The sequence below is a fragment of the Aulonocara sp. 'chitande type north' Nkhata Bay genome, linkage group LG22, assembly GCF_057382095.1.
Source record: "Aulonocara sp. 'chitande type north' Nkhata Bay isolate Kocher_YH1m ecotype deep benthic linkage group LG22, A_spYH_male_GT1.1, whole genome shotgun sequence".
Taxonomy (NCBI): Eukaryota; Metazoa; Chordata; class Actinopteri; order Cichliformes; family Cichlidae; genus Aulonocara; species Aulonocara sp. 'chitande type north' Nkhata Bay.
In genome coordinates, this window is record NC_141364.1 from 1,473,851 (window position 1) to 1,493,087 (window position 19,237).

The 19,237-nt window shown below is 50.1% G+C and overlaps 1 pseudogene; it reads right to left on the reverse strand.

The window, feature by feature from the left end:
- LOC147303125 (uncharacterized) overlaps positions 1-19,237 on the reverse strand; it is a 53,142-nt pseudogene that overhangs the window by 25,534 nt on the left and 8,371 nt on the right.

Here is a 19,237-nt window from a genome sequence, read left to right on the forward strand (position 1 = left end):
GAGCAGCTGCAGTTGTGGCCACAGTTGTTGTTGTTGTTGGAGCAGCTGTGGTTGAAGGTGTTGTTGTTTTTGTTGTTGAGGAAGCTGTTGGGGCAGCTGTAGTTGTTGTTGGAGCAGCTGTGGTTGTTGTGGTTGCAGCTATGGTTGAGGGTGTTGTTGTTGTTGTTGGAGAAGCTGTGGTTGTTGTTGGAGCAGCTGTAGTTGTTGTTGGAGCAGCTGCAGTTGTGGCCACAGTTGTGGTTGTTGTTAGAGCAGTTGTGGTTGTTGTTGGAGCAGCTGTAGTGGTTGTTGGAGCAGCTGTGGTTGTTGTGGTTGCAGCTGTGGTTGAGGGTGTTGTTGTAGTTGTTGGGGAAGCTGTGGTTGTTGTTGGAGCAGCTGTAGTAGTTGTTTGAGCAGCTGTGTTTGTTGTGGGTGCAATTGTGGTAGTTGTTGGGGAGACAGTTGTGGTTGTTGTTGGAGCAGCTGTAGTTGTTGTGGGTGCAGCTGTGGTTGAAGGTGTTGTTGTTGTTGTTGTTGATGAAGCTGTGGTTGTTGTTGGAACAGCTGTAGTTGTTGTTGGAGCAGCTGTGGTTGTTGTTGGGGAAGCAGTTGTGGTTGTTGTGGGTGCAGTTGTGGTAGTTGTTGGAGCAGCTGTGGTTGGTGTTGGAGCAGCTGTGGTTGTTGTGGCCTCAGTTGTGGTTGTTGTTGGAGCAGTTGTAGTTGTTGTTGGAGCAGCTGTGGTTGTTGTGGGTGCAGTTGTGGTAGTTGTTGGAGCAGCTGTGGTTGTTGTTGTAGCAGCTGTGGTTGAGGGTGTTGTTGTTTTTGTTGTTGAGGAAGCTGTGGTTGTTGTTGGGGCAGCTGTAGTTGTTGTTGGCGAAGCTGTGGTTGTTGTGGCCTCAGTTGTGGTTGTTGTTGGAGCAGCTGTAGTTGTTGTTGGAGCAGCTGCAGTTGTGGCCACAGTTGTTGTTGTTGTTGGAGCAGCTGTGTTTGTTGTGGGTGCAATTGTGGTAGTTGTTGGGGAGACAGTTGTGGTTGTTGTTGGAGCAGTTGTGGTTGTTGTTGGAGCAGCTGTAGTTGTTGTTGGAGCAGCTGTGGTTGTTGTGGGTGCAGCTGTGGTTGTTGTTGGAGCAGCTGTAGTTGTTGTGGGTGCAGCTGTGGTTGAGGGTGTTGTTGTTGTTGTTGTTTGGGAAGCTGTGGTTGTTGTTGGGGCAGCTGTAGTTGTTGTTGGCGAAGCTGTGGTTGTTGTGGCCTCAGTTGTGGTTGTTGTTGGAGCAGTTGTGGTTGTTGTTGGAGCAGCTGTGGTTGTTGTGGGTGCAGTTGTGGTAGTTGTTGGAGCAGCTGTGGTTGTTGTTGGAGCAGCTGTGTTTGAGGGTGTTGTTGTTTTTGTTGTTGAGGAAGCTGTGGTTGTTGTTGGGGCAGCTGTAGTTGTTGTTGGCGAAGCTGTGGTTGTTGTTGGAGCAGCTGTAGTAGTTGTTTGAGCAGCTGTGTTTGTTGTGGGTGCAATTGTGGTAGTTGTTGGGGAGACAGTTGTGGTTGTTGTTGGAGCAGTTGTGGTTGTTGTTGGAGCAGCTGTAGTTGTTGTGGGTGCAGCTGTGGTTGAGGGTGTTGTTGTTGTTGTTGTTGAGGAAGCTGTGGTTGTTGTTGGAACAGCTGTAGTTGTTGTTGGAGCAGCTGTGGTTGTTGTTGGGGAAGCTGTGGTTGGTGTTGGAGCAGCTGTGGTTGTTGTGGCCTCAGTTGTAGTTGTTGTTGGAGCAGCTGTGGTTGTTGTGGCCTCAGTTGTGGTTGTTGTTGGAGCAGTTGTGGTTGTTGTTGGAGCAGCTGTAGTTGTTGTTGGAGCAGCTGCAGTTGTGGCCACAGTTGTTGTTGTTGTTGGAGCAGCTGTGGTTGTTGTGGGTGCAATTGTGGTAGTTGTTGGGGAGACAGTTGTGGTTGTTGTTGGAGCAGTTGTGGTTGTTGTTGGAGCAGCTGTAGTTGTTGTTGGAGCGGCTGTGGTTGTTGTCGGTGCAGCTGTGGTTGAGGGTGTTGTTGTTGTTGGGGAAGCTGTGGTTGGTGTTGGAGCAGCTGTGGTTGTTGTGGCCTCAGTTGTGGTTGTTGTTGGAGCAGTTGTAGTTGTTGTTGGAGCAGCTGTGGTTGTTGTGGGTGCAGTTGTGGTAGTTGTTGGAGCAGCTGTGGTTGTTGTTGGAGCAGCTGTGGTTGAGGGTGTTGTTGTTTTTGTTGTTGAGGAAGCTGTGGTTGTTGTTGGGGCAGCTGTAGTTGTTGTTGGAGCAGCTGTAGTTGTTGTTGGAGCAGCTGTGGTTGTGGCCACAGTTGTGGTTGTTGTTGGAACAGCTGTAGTTGTTGTTGGAGCAGCTGCAGTTGTGGCCACAGTTGTGGTTGTTGTTGGAACAGCTGTAGTTGTTGTTGGAGCAGCTGTGGTTGTTGTTGGGGCAGCTGTAGTTGTTGTTGGAGCAGCTGTGGTTGAGGGAGTTGTTGTTGTTGTTGTTGTTGTTGTTGTTGTTGAGGAAGTTGTGGTTGTTGTTGGGGCAGCTGTAGTTATTGTGGGTGCAGCTGTGGTTGAGGGTGTTATTGTTGTTGGGGAAGCTGTGGTTGTTGTGGGTGCAATTGTGGTAGTTGTTGGGGAGACAGTTGTGGTTGTTGTTGGAGCAGCTGTAGTTGTTGTTGGAGCAGCTGCAGTTGTGGCCACAGTTGTGGTTGTTGTTAGAGCAGTTGTGGTTGTTGTTGGAGCAGCTGTAGTGGTTGTTGGAGCAGCTGTGGTTGTTGTGGGTGCAGCTGTGGTTGAGGGTGTTGTTGTTGTTGGTGGTGGCAAAGCTGTGGTTGTTGTTGGAGCAGCTGTACTTGTTGTGGGTGCAGCTGTGGTTGAGGGTGTTGTTGTTGTTGGGGAAGCTGTGGTTGGTGTTGGAGCAGCTGTAGTTGTTGTTGGAGCAGCTGTGGTTTTTGTGGGAGCAGCTGTAGTTGTTGTTGGAGCAGCTGCAGTTGTGGCCACAGTTGTGGTTGTTGTTGGAACAGCTGTAGTTGTTGTTGGAGCAGCTGTGGTTGTTGTTGGGGCAGCTGTAGTTGTTGTTGGAGCAGCTGTGGTTGTTGTGGGAGCAGCTGTAGTTGTTGTTGGAGCAGCTGCAGTTGTGGCCACAGTTGTGGTTGTTGTTGGAACAGCTGTAGTTGTTGTTGGTGCAGTTGTGGCTGTTGTTACGGCGGCAGTTGTGGTTGGCGCAGTTGTGGTTGTGGGTGTTGGAGCAGCGGTTGTTGTTGTTGGAGCACCTGTAGTTGAGGGTGCAGTTGTTGTTGTTGTTGCCGTTGGGGAAGCTGTGGTTGTTGTTGGAGCAGTTGTGGTTGTTGTTGGAGCAGCTGTAGTTGTTGTTGGAGCAGCTGCAGTTGTGGCCACAGTTGTTGTTGTTGTTGGAGCAGCTGTGGTTGAAGGTGTTGTTGTTTTTGTTGTTGAGGAAGCTGTTGTGGCAGCTGTAGTTGTTGTTGGAGCAGCTGTGGTTGTTGTGGTTGCAGCTATGGTTGAGGGTGTTGTTGTTGTTGTTGGGGAAGCTGTGGTTGTTGTTGGAGCAGCTGTAGTTGTTGTTGGAGCAGCTGCAGTTGTGGCCACAGTTGTGGTTGTTGTTAGAGCAGTTGTGGTTGTTGTTGGAGCAGCTGTAGTGGTTGTTGGAGCAGCTGTGGTTGTTGTGGTTGCAGCTGTGGTTGAGGGTGTTGTTGTAGTTGTTGGGGAAGCTGTGGTTGTTGTTGGAGCAGCTGTAGTAGTTGTTTGAGCAGCTGTGTTTGTTGTGGGTGCAATTGTGGTAGTTGTTGGGGAGACAGTTGTGGTTGTTGTTGGAGCAGTTGTGGTTGTTGTTGGGGCAGCTGTAGTTGTTGTGGGTGCAGCTGTGGTTGAGGGTGTTGTTGTTGTTGTTGTTGAGGAAGCTGTGGTTGTTGTTGGAACAGCTGTAGTTGTTGTTGGAGCAGCTGTGGTTGTTGTTGGGGAAGCTGTGGTTGGTGTTGGAGCAGCTGTGGTTGTTGTGGCCTCAGTTGTGGTTGTTGTTGGAGCAGCTGTAGTTGTTGTTGGAGCAGCTGTGGTTGTTGTTGGGGAAGCTGTGGTTGGTGTTGGAGCAGCTGTGGTTGTTGTGGCCTCAGTTGTGGTTGTTGTTAGAGCAGTTGTGGTTGTTGTTGGAGCAGCTGTAGTGGTTGTTGGAGCAGCTGTGGTTGTTGTGGGTGCAGCTGTGGTTGAGGGTGTTGTTGTTGTTGGTGGTGGCAAAGCTGTGGTTGTTGTTGGAGCAGCTGTACTTGTTGTGGGTGCAGCTGTGGTTGAGGGTGTTGTAGTTGTTGGGGAAGATGTGGTTGGTGTTGGAGCAGCTGTAGTTGTTGTTGGAGCAGCTGTGGTTGTTGTGGGAGCAGCTGTAGTTGTTGTTGGAGCAGCTGTAGTTGTTGTTGGAGCAGCTGTGGTTGTTGTGGGTGCAGCTGTGGTTGTTGTTGGAGCAGCTGTAGTTGTTGTGGGTGCAGCTGTGGTTGAGGGAGTTGTTGTTGTTGTTGTTGTTGTTGTTGATGAAGCTGTGGTTGTTGTTGGGGCAGCTGTGGTTGTTGTTGGTGCAGTTGTGGCTGTTGTTACGGCGGCAGTTGTGGTTGGCGCAGTTGTGGTTGTGGGTGTTGGAGCAGCGGTTGTTGTTGTTGGAGCACCTGTAGTTGAGGGTGCAGTTGTTGTTGTTGTTGCCGTTGGGGAAGCTGTGGTTGTTGTTGGAGCAGTTGTGGTTGTTGTTGGAGCAGCTGTAGTTGTTGTTGGAGCAGCTGCAGTTGTGGCCACAGTTGTTGTTGTTGTTGGAGCAGCTGTGGTTGAAGGTGTTGTTGTTTTTGTTGTTGAGGAAGCTGTTGGGGCAGCTGTAGTTGTTGTTGGAGCAGCTGTGGTTGTTGTGGTTGCAGCTATGGTTGAGGGTGTTGTTGTTGTTGTTGTTTGGGAAGCTGTGGTTGTTGTTGGGGCAGCTGTAGTTGTTGTGGGAGCAGCTGTGGTTGTTGTTGGGGCAGCTGTAGTTGTTGTTGGAGCAGCTGTGGTTGAGGGAGTTGTTGTTGTTGTTGTTGTTGAGGAAGTTGTGGTTGTTGTTGGGGCAGCTGTAGTTGTTGTTGGAGCAGCTGTGGTTGAGGGAGTTGTTGTTGTTGTTGTTGTTGATGAAGCTGTGGTTGTTGTTGGGGCAGCTGTGGTTGTTGTTGGTGCAGTTGTGGCTGTTGTTACGGCGGCAGTTGTGGTTGGCGCAGTTGTGGTTGTGGGTGTTGGAGCAGCGGTTGTTGTTGTTGGAGCACCTGTAGTTGAGGGTGCAGTTGTTGTTGTTGTTGCCGTTGGGGAAGCTGTGGTTGTTGTTGGAGCAGTTGTGGTTGTTGTTGGAGCAGCTGTAGTTGTTGTTGGAGCAGCTGCAGTTGTGGCCACAGTTGTTGTTGTTGTTGGAGCAGCTGTGGTTGAAGGTGTTGTTGTTTTTGTTGTTGAGGAAGCTGTTGGGGCAGCTGTAGTTGTTGTTGGAGCAGCTGTGGTTGTTGTGGTTGCAGCTATGGTTGAGGGTGTTGTTGTTGTTGTTGGGGAAGCTGTGGTTGTTGTTGGAGCAGCTGTAGTTGTTGTTGGAGCAGCTGCAGTTGTGGCCACAGTTGTGGTTGTTGTTAGAGCAGTTGTGGTTGTTGTTGGAGCAGCTGTAGTGGTTGTTGGAGCAGCTGTGGTTGTTGTGGTTGCAGCTGTGGTTGAGGGTGTTGTTGTAGTTGTTGGGGAAGCTGTGGTTGTTGTTGGAGCAGCTGTAGTAGTTGTTTGAGCAGCTGTGTTTGTTGTGGGTGCAATTGTGGTAGTTGTTGGGGAGACAGTTGTGGTTGTTGTTGGAGCAGTTGTGGTTGTTGTTGGAGCAGCTGTAGTTGTTGTGGGTGCAGCTGTGGTTGAGGGTGTTGTTGTTGTTGTTGTTGAGGAAGCTGTGGTTGTTGTTGGAACAGCTGTAGTTGTTGTTGGAGCAGCTGTGGTTGTTGTTGGGGAAGCTGTGGTTGGTGTTGGAGCAGCTGTGGTTGTTGTGGCCTCAGTTGTGGTTGTTGTTGGAGCAGCTGTGGTTGTTGTGGGTGCAGTTGTGGTAGTTGTTGGAGCAGCTGTGGTTGTTGTTGGAGCAGCTGTGGTTGAGGGTGTTGTTGTTTTTGTTGTTGAGGAAGCTGTGGTTGTTGTTGGGGCAGCTGTAGTTGTTGTTGGCGAAGCTGTGGTTGTTGTGGCCTCAGTTGTGGTTGTTGTTGGAGCAGTTGTGGTTGTTGTTGGAGCAGCTGTAGTTGTTGTTGGAGCAGCTGCAGTTGTGGCCACAGTTGTTGTTGTTGTTGGAGCAGCTGTGTTTGTTGTGGGTGCAATTGTGGTAGTTGTTGGGGAGACAGTTGTGGTTGTTGTTGGAGCAGTTGTGGTTGTTGTTGGAGCAGCTGTAGTTGTTGTTGGAGCGGCTGTGGTTGTTGTGGGTGCAGCTGTGGTTGTTGTTGGAGCAGCTGTAGTTGTTGTGGGTGCAGCTGTGGTTGAGGGTGTTGTTTTTGTTGTTGTTTGGGAAGCTGTGGTTGTTGTTGGGGCAGCTGTAGTTGTTGTGGGAGCAGCTGTGGTTGTTGTTGGGGCAGCTGTAGTTGTTGTTGGAGCAGCTGTGGTTGAGGGAGTTGTTGTTGTTGTTGTTGTTGTTGTTGTTGTTGTTGTGGTTGTTGTTGGGGCAGCTGTAGTTGTTGTTGGAGCAGCTGTGGTTGAGGGAGTTGTTGTTGTTGTTGTTGTTGTTGATGAAGCTGTGGTTGTTGTTGGGGCAGCTGTGGTTGTTGTTGGTGCAGTTGTGGCTGTTGTTACGGCGGCAGTTGTGGTTGGCGCAGTTGTGGTTGTGGGTGTTGGAGCAGCGGTTGTTGTTGTTGGAGCACCTGTAGTTGAGGGTGCAGTTGTTGTTGTTGTTGCTGTTGGGGAAGCTGTGGTTGTTGTGGCCTCAGTTGTGGTTGTTGTTGGAGCAGTTGTGGTTGTTGTTGGAGCAGCTGTAGTTGTTGTTGGAGCAGCTGCACTTGTGGCCACAGTTGTTGTTGTTGTTGGAGCAGCTGTGGTTGAGGGTGTTGTTGTTTTTGTTGTTGAGGAAGCTGTGGTTGTTGTTGGGGCAGCTGTAGTTGTTGTTGGCGAAGCTGTGGTTGTTGTGGCCTCAGTTGTGGTTGTTGTTGGAGCAGTTGTGGTTGTTGTTGGAGCAGCTGTAGTTGTTGTTGGAGCAGCTGCAGTTGTGGCCACAGTTGTGGTTGTTGTTGGAGCAGCTGTAGTTGTTGTTGGAGCAGCTGCAGTTGTGGCCACAGTTGTGGTTGTTGTTAGAGCAGTTGTGGTTGTTGTTGGAGCAGCTGTAGTGGTTGATGGAGCAGCTGTGGTTGTTGTGGGTGCAGCTGTGGTTGAGGGTGTTGTTGTTGTTGGTGGTGGCAAAGCTGTGGTTGTTGTTGGAGCAGCTGTACTTGTTGTGGGTGCAGCTGTGGTTGAGGGTGTTGTTGTTGTTGGGGAAGCTGTGGTTGGTGTTGGAGCAGCTGTAGTTGTTGTTGGAGCAGCTGTGGTTGTTGTGGGAGCAGCTGTAGTTGTTGTTGGAGCAGCTGTGGTTGAGGGAGTTGTTGTGATTGTTGGGGCAACAGTTGTGGTTCTTGTTGTTTGGGCAACGGTTGTGGTTGTTGTTGGAGCAGCTGTAGTTGTTGTTGGAGCAGCTGTAGTGGTTGTTGGAGCAGCTGTGGTTGTTGTGGGTGCAGCTGTGGTTGAGGGTGTTGTTGTTGTTGGTGGTGGCAAAGCTGTGGTTGTTGTTGGAGCAGCTGTAGTTGTTGTTGGAGCAGCTGTGGTTGAGGGTGTTGTTGTTGTTGTTGGTGGCAAAGATGTGGTTGTTGTTGGAGCAGCTGTAGTTGTTGTTGAAGCAGCTGTGGTTGTTGTGGGAGCAGCTGTAGTTGTTGTGGGTGCAGCTGTGGTTGAGGGTGTTATTGTTGTTGGGGAAGCTGTGGTTGTTGTGGGTGCAATTGTGGTAGTTGTTGGGGAGACAGTTGTGGTTGTTGTTGGAGCAGCTGTAGTTGTTGTTGGAGCAGCTGCAGTTGTGGCCACAGTTGTGGTTGTTGTTAGAGCAGTTGTGGTTGTTGTTGGAGCAGCTGTAGTGGTTGTTGGAGCAGCTGTGGTTGTTGTGGTTGCAGCTGTGGTTGAGGGAGTTGTTGTTGTTGTTGTTGTTGAGGAAGTTGTTGTAGTTGTTGGGGAAGCTGTGGTTGTTGTTGGAGCAGCTGTAGTTGTTGTTGGAGCAGCTGTGGTTGTTGTGGGTGCAGCTGTGGTTGTTGTTGGAGCAGCTGTAGTTGTTGTGGGTGCAGCTGTGGTTGAGGGTGTTGTTGTTGTTGTTGTTTGGGAAGCTGTGGTTGTTGTTGGGGCAGCTGTAGTTGTTGTGGGAGCAGCTGTGGTTGTTGTTGGGGCAGCTGTAGTTGTTGTTGGAGCAGCTGTGGTTGAGGGAGTTGTTGTTGTTGTTGTTGTTGTTGAGGAAGTTGTGGTTGTTGTTGGGGCAGCTGTAGTTGTTGTTGGAGCAGCTGTGGTCGAGGGAGTTGTTGTCGTTGTTGTTGTTGTTGAGGAAGTTGTGGTTGTTGTTGGAGCAGCTGTAGTTGTTGTTGGAGCAGCTGTAGTTGTTGTTGGAGCAGCTGTGGTTGAGGGTGTTGTTGTTGTTGTTGTTGGTGGCAAAGCTTTGGTTGTTGTTTGAGCAGCTGTGGTTGTTGTGGCCTCAGTTGTGGTTGTTGTGGGTGCAGTTGTGGTTGTTGTTGGAGTAGCTGTAGTTATTGTGGGTGCAGTTGTGGTAGTTGTTGGAACAGCTGTAGTTGTTGTGGGTGCAGCTGTGGTTGAGGGTGTTGTTGTTGTTGGTGGTGGCAAAGCTGTGGTTGATGTTGGAGCAGCTGTAGTTGTTGTTGGAGCAGCTGTGGTTGAGGGTGTTGTTGTTGTTGTTGGTGGCAAAGATGTGGTTGTTGTTGGAGCAGCTGTAGTTGTTGTTGGAGCAGCTGTGGTTGTTGTGGGAGCAGCTGTAGTTGTTGTGGGTGCAGCTGTGGTTGAGGGTGTTATTGTTGTTGGGGAAGCTGTGGTTGTTGTGGGTGCAATTGTGGTAGTTGTTGGGGAGACAGTTGTGGTTGTTGTTGGAGCAGCTGTAGTTGTTGTTGGAGCAGCTGTGGTTGTTGTGGGTGCAGTTGTGGTAGTTGTTGGAGCAGCTGTGGTTGTTGTTGGAGCAGCTGTGGTTGAGGGTGTTGTTGTTTTTGTTGTTGAGGAAGCTGTGGTTGTTGTTGGGGCAGCTGTAGTTGTTGTTGGCGAAGCTGTGGTTGTTGTGGCCTCAGTTGTGGTTGTTGTTGGAGCAGTTGTGGTTGTTGTTGGAGCAGCTGTAGTTGTTGTTGGAGCAGCTGTGGTTGTTGTGGGTGCAGCTGTGGTTGTTGTTGGAGCAGCTGTAGTTGTTGTGGGTGCAGCTGTGGTTGAGGGTGTTGTTGTTGTTGTTGTTTGGGAAGCTGTGGTTGTTGTTGGGGCAGCTGTAGTTGTTGTTGGCGAAGCTGTGGTTGTTGTGGCCTCAGTTGTGGTTGTTGTTGGAGCAGTTGTGGTTGTTGTTGGAGCAGCTGTGGTTGTTGTGGGTGCAGTTGTGGTAGTTGTTGGAGCAGCTGTGGTTGTTGTTGGAGCAGCTGTGGTTGAGGGTGTTGTTGTTTTTGTTGTTGAGGAAGCTGTGGTTGTTGTTGGGGCAGCTGTAGTTGTTGTTGGCGAAGCTGTGGTTGTTGTTGGAGCAGCTGTAGTAGTTGTTTGAGCAGCTGTGTTTGTTGTGGGTGCAATTGTGGTAGTTGTTGGGGAGACAGTTGTGGTTGTTGTTGGAGCAGTTGTGGTTGTTGTTGGAGCAGCTGTAGTTGTTGTGGGTGCAGCTGTGGTTGAGGGTGTTGTTGTTGTTGTTGTTGAGGAAGCTGTGGTTGTTGTTGGAACAGCTGTAGTTGTTGTTGGAGCAGCTGTGGTTGTTGTTGGGGAAGCTGTGGTTGGTGTTGGAGCAGCTGTGGTTGTTGTGGCCTCAGTTGTGGTTGTTGTTGGAGCAGTTGTAGTTGTTGTTGGAGCAGCTGTGGTTGTTGTGGGTGCAGTTGTGGTAGTTGTTGGAGCAGCTGTGGTTGTTGTTGGAGCAGCTGTGGTTGAGGGTGTTGTTGTTTTTGTTGTTGAGGAAGCTGTGGTTGTTGTTGGGGCAGCTGTAGTTGTTGTTGGCGAAGCTGTGGTTGTTGTGGCCTCAGTTGTGGTTGTTGTTGGAGCAGTTGTGGTTGTTGTTGGAGCAGCTGTAGTTGTTGTTGGAGCAGCTGCAGTTGTGGCCACAGTTGTTGTTGTTGTTGGAGCAGCTGTGTTTGTTGTGGGTGCAATTGTGGTAGTTGTTGGGGAGACAGTTGTGGTTGTTGTTGGAGCAGTTGTGGTTGTTGTTGGAGCAGCTGTAGTTGTTGTTGGAGCGGCTGTGGTTGTTGTGGGTGCAGCTGTGGTTGTTGTTGGAGCAGCTGTAGTTGTTGTGGGTGCAGCTGTGGTTGAGGGTGTTGTTGTTGTTGTTGTTTGGGAAGCTGTGGTTGTTGTTGGGGCAGCTGTAGTTGTTGTGGGAGCAGCTGTGGTTGTTGTTGGGGCAGCTGTAGTTGTTGTTGGAGCAGCTGTGGTTGAGGGAGTTGTTGTTGTTGTTGTTGTTGTTGTGTTTGTTGTTGGGGCAGCTGTAGTTGTTGTTGGAGCAGCTGTGGTTGAGGGAGTTGTTGTTGTTGTTGTTGTTGTTGTTGTTGATGAAGCTGTGGTTGTTGTTGGGGCAGCTGTGGTTGTTGTTGGTGCAGTTGTGGCTGTTGTTACGGCGGCAGTTGTGGTTGGCGCAGTTGTGGTTGTGGGTGTTGGAGCAGCGGTTGTTGTTGTTGGAGCTCCTGTAGTTGAGGGTGCAGTTGTTGTTGTTGTTGCTGTTGGGGAAGCTGTGGTTGTTGTGGCCTCAGTTGTGGTTGTTGTTGGAGCAGTTGTGGTTGTTGTTGGAGCAGCTGTAGTTGTTGTTGGAGCAGCTGCACTTGTGGCCACAGTTGTTGTTGTTGTTGGAGCAGCTGTGGTTGAGGGTGTTGTTGTTTTTGTTGTTGAGGAAGCTGTGGTTGTTGTTGGGGCAGCTGTAGTTGTTGTTGGCGAAGCTGTGGTTGTTGTGGCCTCAGTTGTGGTTGTTGTTGGAGCAGTTGTGGTTGTTGTTGGAGCAGCTGTAGTTGTTGTTGGAGCAGCTGCAGTTGTGGCCACAGTTGTGGTTGTTGTTGGAGCAGCTGTAGTTGTTGTTGGAGCAGCTGCAGTTGTGGCCACAGTTGTGGTTGTTGTTAGAGCAGTTGTGGTTGTTGTTGGAGCAGCTGTAGTGGTTGATGGAGCAGCTGTGGTTGTTGTGGGTGCAGCTGTGGTTGAGGGTGTTGTTGTTGTTGGTGGTGGCAAAGCTGTGGTTGTTGTTGGAGCAGCTGTAGTTGTTGTTGGAGCAGCTGTGGTTGAGGGTGTTGTTGTTGTTGTTGGTGGCAAAGATGTGGTTGTTGTTGGAGCAGCTGTAGTTGTTGTTGAAGCAGCTGTGGTTGTTGTGGGAGCAGCTGTAGTTGTTGTGGGTGCAGCTGTGGTTGAGGGTGTTATTGTTGTTGGGGAAGCTGTGGTTGTTGTGGGTGCAATTGTGGTAGTTGTTGGGGAGACAGTTGTGGTTGTTGTTGGAGCAGCTGTAGTTGTTGTTGGAGCAGCTGCAGTTGTGGCCACAGTTGTGGTTGTTGTTAGAGCAGTTGTGGTTGTTGTTGGAGCAGCTGTAGTGGTTGTTGGAGCAGCTGTGGTTGTTGTGGTTGCAGCTGTGGTTGAGGGAGTTGTTGTTGTTGTTGTTGTTGAGGAAGTTGTTGTAGTTGTTGGGGAAGCTGTGGTTGTTGTTGGAGCAGCTGTAGTTGTTGTTGGAGCAGCTGTGGTTGTTGTGGGTGCAGCTGTGGTTGTTGTTGGAGCAGCTGTAGTTGTTGTGGGTGCAGCTGTGGTTGAGGGTGTTGTTGTTGTTGTTGTTTGGGAAGCTGTGGTTGTTGTTGGGGCAGCTGTAGTTGTTGTGGGAGCAGCTGTGGTTGTTGTTGGGGCAGCTGTAGTTGTTGTTGGAGCAGCTGTGGTTGAGGGAGTTGTTGTTGTTGTTGTTGTTGTTGAGGAAGTTGTGGTTGTTGTTGGGGCAGCTGTAGTTGTTGTTGGAGCAGCTGTGGTCGAGGGAGTTGTTGTCGTTGTTGTTGTTGTTGAGGAAGTTGTGGTTGTTGTTGGAGCAGCTGTAGTTGTTGTTGGAGCAGCTGTAGTTGTTGTTGGAGCAGCTGTGGTTGAGGGTGTTGTTGTTGTTGTTGGTGGCAAAGCTTTGGTTGTTGTTTGAGCAGCTGTGGTTGTTGTGGCCTCAGTTGTGGTTGTTGTGGGTGCAGTTGTGGTTGTTGTTGGAGTAGCTGTAGTTATTGTGGGTGCAGTTGTGGTAGTTGTTGGAACAGCTGTAGTTGTTGTGGGTGCAGCTGTGGTTGAGGGTGTTGTTGTTGTTGGTGGTGGCAAAGCTGTGGTTGTTGTTGGAGCAGCTGTAGTTGTTGTTGGAGCAGCTGTGGTTGAGGGTGTTGTTGTTGTTGTTGGTGGCAAAGATGTGGTTGTTGTTGGAGCAGCTGTAGTTGTTGTTGGAGCAGCTGTGGTTGTTGTGGGAGCAGCTGTAGTTGTTGTGGGTGCAGCTGTGGTTGAGGGTGTTATTGTTGTTGGGGAAGCTGTGGTTGTTGTGGGTGCAATTGTGGTAGTTGTTGGGGAGACAGTTGTGGTTGTTGTTGGAGCAGCTGTAGTTGTTGTTGGAGCAGCTGCAGTTGTGGCCACAGTTGTGGTTGTTGTTAGAGCAGTTGTGGTTGTTGTTGGAGCAGCTGTAGTGGTTGTTGGAGCAGCTGTGGTTGTTGTGGTTGCAGCTGTGGTTGAGGGAGTTGTTGTTGTTGTTGTTGTTGAGGAAGTTGTTGTAGTTGTTGGGGAAGCTGTCGTTGTTGTTGGCGAAGCTGTGGTTGTTGTGGCCTCAGTTGTGGTTGTTGTTGGAGCAGTTGTGGTTGTTGTGGCCTCAGTTGTAGTTGTTGTTGGAGCAGCTGTGGTTGTTGTGGTTGCAGCTGTGGTTGAGGGAGTTGTTGTTGTTGTTGTTGTTGAGGAAGTTGTTGTAGTTGTTGGGGAAGCTGTCGTTGTTGTTGGAGCAGCTGTAGTTGTTGTTGGAGCAGCTGTGGTTGTTGTTGGTGCAGCTGTGGTTGTTGTTGGAGCAGCTGTAGTTGTTGTGGGTGCAGCTGTGGTTGAGGGTGTTGTTGTTGTTGTTGTTTGGGAAGCTGTGGTTGTTGTTGGGGCAGCTGTAGTTGTTGTGGGAGCAGCTGTGGTTGTTGTTGGGGCAGCTGTAGTTGTTGTTGGAGCAGCTGTGGTTGAGGGAGTTGTTGTTGTTGTTGTTGTTGTTGAGGAAGTTGTGGTTGTTGTTGGGGCAGCTGTAGTTGTTGTTGGAGCAGCTGTGGTCGAGGGAGTTGTTGTCGTTGTTGTTGTTGTTGATGAAGCTGTGGTTGTTGTTGGGGCAGCTGTGGTTGTTGTTGGTGCAGTTGTGGCTGTTGTTACGGCGGCAGTTGTGATTGGCGCAGTTGTGGTTGTGGGTGTTGGAGCAGCGGTTGTTGTTGTTGGAGCACCTGTAGTTGAGGGTGCAGTTGTTGTTGTTGTTGCTGTTGGGGAAGCTGTGGTTGTTGTGGCCTCAGTTGTGGTTGTTGTTGGAGCAGTTGTGGTTGTTGTTGGAGAAGCTGTAGTTGTTGTTGGAGCAGCTGCAGTTGTGGCCACAGTTGTTGTTGTTGTTGGAGCAGCTGTGGTTGAGGGTGTTGTTGTTTTTGTTGTTGAGGAAGCTGTGGTTGTTGTTGGGGCAGCTGTAGTTGTTGTTGGAGCAGCTGTAGTTGTTGTTGGAGCAGCTGTGGTTGAGGGTGTTGTTGTTGTTGTTGGTGGCAAAGCTGTGGTTGTTGTTTGAGCAGCTGTGGTTGTTGTGGCCTCAGTTGTGGTTGTTGTTGGAGCAGTTGTGGTTGTTGTTGGAGCAGCTGTAGTTGTTGTTGGAGCAGCTGTGGTTGTTGTGGCCTCAGTTGTGGTTGTTGTTGGAGCAGCTGTGGTTGTTGTTGGAGCAGCTGTGGTTGTTGTGGGTGCAGTTGTGGTTGTTGTTGGAGCAGCTGTGGTTATAGTGGGTGCAGTTTTGGTAGTTGTTGGAGCAGCTGTACTTGTTGTGGGTGCAGCTGTGGTTGAGGGTGTTGTTGTTGTTGGGGAAGCTGTGGTTGGTGTTGGAGCAGCTGTGGTTGTTGTGGCCTCAGTTGTGGTTGTTGTTGGAGCAGTTGTAGTTGTTGTTGGAGCAGCTGTGGTTGTTGTGGGTGCAGTTGTGGTAGTTGTTGGAGCAGCTGTGGTTGTTGTTGGAGCAGCTGTGGTTGAGGGTGTTGTTGTTTTTGTTGTTGAGGAAGCTGTGGTTGTTGTTGGGGCAGCTGTAGTTGTTGTTGGAGCAGCTGTAGTTGTTGTTGGAGCAGCTGTGGTTGTGGCCACAGTTGTGGTTGTTGTTGGAACAGCTGTAGTTGTTGTTGGAGCAGCTGCAGTTGTGGCCACAGTTGTGGTTGTTGTTGGAACAGCTGTAGTTGTTGTTGGAGCAGCTGTGGTTGTTGTTGGGGCAGCTGTAGTTGTTGTTGGAGCAGCTGTGGTTGAGGGAGTTGTTGTTGTTGTTGTTGTTGTTGAGGAAGTTGTGGTTGTTGTTGGCGAAGCTGTAGTTGTTGTGGGTGCAGCTGTGGTTGAGGGTGTTATTGTTGTTGGGGAAGCTGTGGTTGTTGTGGGTGCAATTGTGGTAGTTGTTGGGGAGACAGTTGTGGTTGTTGTTGGAGCAGCTGTAGTTGTTGTTGGAGCAGCTGCAGTTGTGGCCACAGTTGTGGTTGTTGTTAGAGCAGTTGTGGTTGTTGTTGGAGCAGCTGTAGTGGTTGTTGGAGCAGCTGTGGTTGTTGTGGGTGCAGCTGTGGTTGAGGGTGTTGTTGTTGTTGGTGGTGGCAAAGCTGTGGTTGTTGTTGGAGCAGCTGTACTTGTTGTGGGTGCAGCTGTGGTTGAGGGTGTTGTTGTTGTTGGGGAAGCTGTGGTTGGTGTTGGAGCAGCTGTAGTTGTTGTTGGAGCAGCTGTGGTTGTTGTGGGAGCAGCTGTAGTTGTTGTTGGAGCAGCTGTGGTTGAGGGAGTTGTTGTTGTTGTTGTTGTTGTTGTTGAGGAAGTTGTGGTTGTTGTTGGGGCAGCTGTAGTTGTTGTTGGAGCAGCTGTGGTCGAGGGAGTTGTTGTCGTTGTTGTTGTTGTTGATGAAGCTGTGGTTGTTGTTGGGGCAGCTGTGGTTGTTGTTGGTGCAGTTGTGGCTGTTGTTACGGCGGCAGTTGTGGTTGGCGCCGTTGTGGTTGTGGGTGTTGGAGCAGCGGTTGTTGTTGTTTGAGCACCTGTAGTTGAGGGTGCAGTTGTTGTTGTTGTTGCTGTTGGGGAAGCTGTGGTTGTTGTGGCCTCAGTTGTGGTTGTTGTTGGAGCAGTTGTGGTTGTTGTTGGAGAAGCTGTAGTTGTTGTTGGAGCAGCTGCAGTTGTGGCCACAGTTGTTGTTGTTGTTGGAGCAGCTGTGGTTGAGGGTGTTGTTGTTTTTGTTGTTGAGGAAGCTGTGGTTGTTGTTGGGGCAGCTGTAGTTGTTGTTGGAGCAGCTGTAGTTGTTGTTGGAGCAGCTGTGGTTGAGGGTGTTGTTGTTGTTGGTGGCAAAGCTGTGGTTGTTGTTTGAGCAGCTGTGGTTGTTGTGGCCTCAGTTGTGGTTGTTGTTGGAGCAGTTGTGGTTGTTGTTGGAGCAGCTGTAGTTGTTGTTGGGGCAGCTGTAGTTGTTGTTGGAGCAGCTGTGGTTGTTGTTGGAGCAGCTGTGGTTGTTGTGGGTGCAGTTGTGGTTGTTGTTGGAGCAGCTGTGGTTATAGTGGGTGCAGTTTTGGTAGTTGTTGGAGCAGCTGTACTTGTTGTGGGTGCAGCTGTGGTTGAGGGTGTTGTTGTTGTTGGGGAAGCTGTGGTTGGTGTTGGAGCAGCTGTGGTTGTTGTGGCCTCAGTTGTGGTTGTTGTTGGAGCAGTTGTAGTTGTTGTTGGAGCAGCTGTGGTTGTTGTGGGTGCAGTTGTGGTTGTTGTTGGAGCAGCTGTGGTTGTTGTTGGAGCAGCTGTGGTTGAGGGTGTTGTTGTTTTTGTTGTTGAGGAAGCTGTGGTTGTTGTTGGGGCAGCTGTAGTTGTTGTTGGAGCAGCTGTAGTTGTTGTTGGAGCAGCTGTGGTTGTGGCCACAGTTGTGGTTGTTGTTGGAACAGCTGTAGTTGTTGTTGGAGCAGCTGCAGTTGTGGCCACAGTTGTGGTTGTTGTTGGAACAGCTGTAGTTGTTGTTGGAGCAGCTGTGGTTGTTGTTGGGGCAGCTGTAGTTGTTGTTGGAGCAGCTGTGGTTGAGGGAGTTGTTGTTGTTGTTGTTGTTGTTGAGGAAGTTGTGGTTGTTGTTGGGGCAGCTGTAGTTGTTGTGGGTGCAGCTGTGGTTGAGGGTGTTATTGTTGTTGGGGAAGCTGTGGTTGTTGTGGGTGCAATTGTGGTAGTTGTTGGGGAGACAGTTGTGGTTGTTGTTGGAGCAGCTGTAGTTGTTGTTGGAGCAGCTGCAGTTGTGGCCACAGTTGTGGTTGTTGTTAGAGCAGTTGTGGTTGTTGTTGGAGCAGCTGTAGTGGTTGTTGGAGCAGCTGTGGTTGTTGTGGGTGCAGCTGTGGTTGAGGGTGTTGTTGTTGTTGGTGGTGGCAAAGCTGTGGTTGTTGTTGGAGCAGCTGTGGTTGTTGTGGGTGCAGTTGTGGTAGTTGTTGGGGCGGCAGTTGTGGTTGTTGTTGGAACAGCTGTGGTTGTGGGAGTTGTTGTTGTTGTTGTTGTTGAGGAAGTTGTGGTTGTTGTTGGGGCAGCTGTAGTTGTTGTTGGAGCAGCTGTGGTTGAGGGAGTTGTTGTTGTTGTTGTTGTTGATGAAGCTGTGGTTGTTGTTGGGGCAGCTGTGGTTGTTGTTGGTGCAGTTGTGGCTGTTGTTACGGCGGCAGTTGTGGTTGGCGCAGTTGTGGTTGTGGGTGTTGGAGCAGCGGTTGTTGTTGTTGGAGCACCTGTAGTTGAGGGTGCAGTTGTTGTTGTTGTTGCTGTTGGGGAAGCTGTGGTTGTTGTGGCCTCAGTTGTGGTTGTTGTTGGAGCAGTTGTGGTTGTTGTTGGAGCAGCTGTAGTTGTTGTTGGAGCAGCTGCACTTGTGGCCACAGTTGTTGTTGTTGTTGGAGCAGCTGTGGTTGAGGGTGTTGTTGTTTTTGTTGTTGAGGAAGCTGTGGTTGTTGTTGGGGCAGCTGTAGTTGTTGTTGGCGAAGCTGTGGTTGTTGTGGCCTCAGTTGTGGTTGTTGTTGGAGCAGTTGTGGTTGTTGTTGGAGCAGCTGTAGTTGTTGTTGGAGCAGCTGCAGTTGTGGCCACAGTTGTTGTTGTTGTTGGAGCAGCTGTGGTTGAGGGTGTTGTTGTTTTTGTTGTTGAGGAAGCTGTGGTTGTTGTTGGGGCAGCTGTAGTTGTTGTTGGAGCAGCTGTAGTTGTTGTTGGAGCAGCTGTGGTTGTTGTGGGTGCAGTTGTGGTAGTTGTTGGAGCAGCTGTGGTTGTTGTTGGAGCAGCTGTGGTTGAGGGTGTTGTTGTTTTTGTTGTTGAGGAAGCTGTGGTTGTTGTTGGGGCAGCTGTAGTTGTTGTTGGCGAAGCTGTGGTTGTTGTGGCCTCAGTTGTGGTTGTTGTTGGAGCAGTTGTGGTTGTTGTTGGAGCAGCTGTAGTTGTTGTTGGAGCAGCTGCAGTTGTGGCCACAGTTGTTGTTGTTGTTGGAGCAGCTGTGGTTGAGGGTGTTGTTGTTTTTGTTGTTGAGGAAGCTGTGGTTGTTGTTGGGGCAGCTGTAGTTGTTGTTGGAGCAGCTGTAGTTGTTGTTGGAGCAGCTGTGGTTGTGGCCACAGTTGTGGTTGTTGTTGGAACAGCTGTAGTTGTTGTTGGAGCAGCTGCAGTTGTGGCCACAGTTGTGGTTGTTGTTGGAACAGCTGTAGTTGTTGTTGGGGCAGCTGTAGTTGTTGTTGGAGCAGCTGTAGTTGTTGTTGGAGCAGCTGTGGTTGTTGTTGGAGCAGCTGTGGTTGTTGTGGGTGCAGTTGTGGTTGTTGTTGGAGCAGTTGTGGTTGTTGTTGGAGCAGCTGTAGTTGTTGTTGGGGCAGCTGTAGTTGTTGTGGGTGCAGTTGTGGTTGTTGTTGGAGCAGTTTTGGTAGTTGTTGGAGCAGCTGTACTTGTTGTGGGTGCAGCTGTGGTTGAGGGTGTTGTTGTTGTTGGGGAAGCTGTGGTTGGTGTTGGAGCAGCTGTGGTTGTTGTGGCCTCAGTTGTGGTTGTTGTTGGAGCAGTTGTAGTTGTTGTTGGAGCAGCTGTGGTTGTTGTGGGTGCAGTTGTGGTAGTTGTTGGAGCAGCTGTGGTTGTTGTTGGAGCAGCTGTGGTTGAGGGTGTTGTTGTTTTTGTTGTTGAGGAAGCTGTGGTTGTTGGGGCAGCTGTAGTTGTTGTTGGCGAAGCTGTGGTTGTTGTGGCCTCAGTTGTGGTTGTTGTTGGAGCAGCTGTGGTTGAGGGTGTTGTTGTTTTTGTTGTTGAGGAAGCTGTGGTTGTTGTTGGGGCAGCTGTAGTTGTTGTTGGAGCAGCTGTAGTTGTTGTTGGAGCAGCTGTGGTTGTGGCCACAGTTGTGGTTGTTGTTGGAACAGCTGTAGTTGTTGTTGGAGCAGCTGCAGTTGTGGCCACAGTTGTGGTTGTTGTTGGAACAGCTGTAGTTGTTGTTGGAGCAGCTGTGGTTGTTGTTCGGGCAGCTGTAGTTGTTGTTGGAGCAGCTGTGGTTGAGGGAGTTGTTGTTGTTGTTGTTGTTGTTGAGGAAGTTGTGGTTGTTGTTGGGGCAGCTGTAGTTGTTGTTGGAGCAGCTGTGGTTGAGGGAGTTGTTGTTGTTGTTGTTGTTGTTGTTGAGGAAGCTGTGGTTGTTGTTGGGGCAGCTGTGGTTGTTGTTGGTGCAGTTGTGGCTGTTGTTAGGGCGGCAGTTGTTGTTGGGGCAGCTGTAGTTGTTGTTGGAGCAGCTGTAGTTGTTGTTGGAGCAGCTGTGGTTGAGGGTGTTGTTGTTGTTGTTGGTGGCAAAGCTGTGGTTGTTGTTTGAGCAGCTGTAGTTGTTGTTGGCGAAGCTGTGGTTGTTGTGGCCTCAGTTGTGGTTGTTGTTGGAGCAGTTGTGGTTGTTGTTGGAGCAGC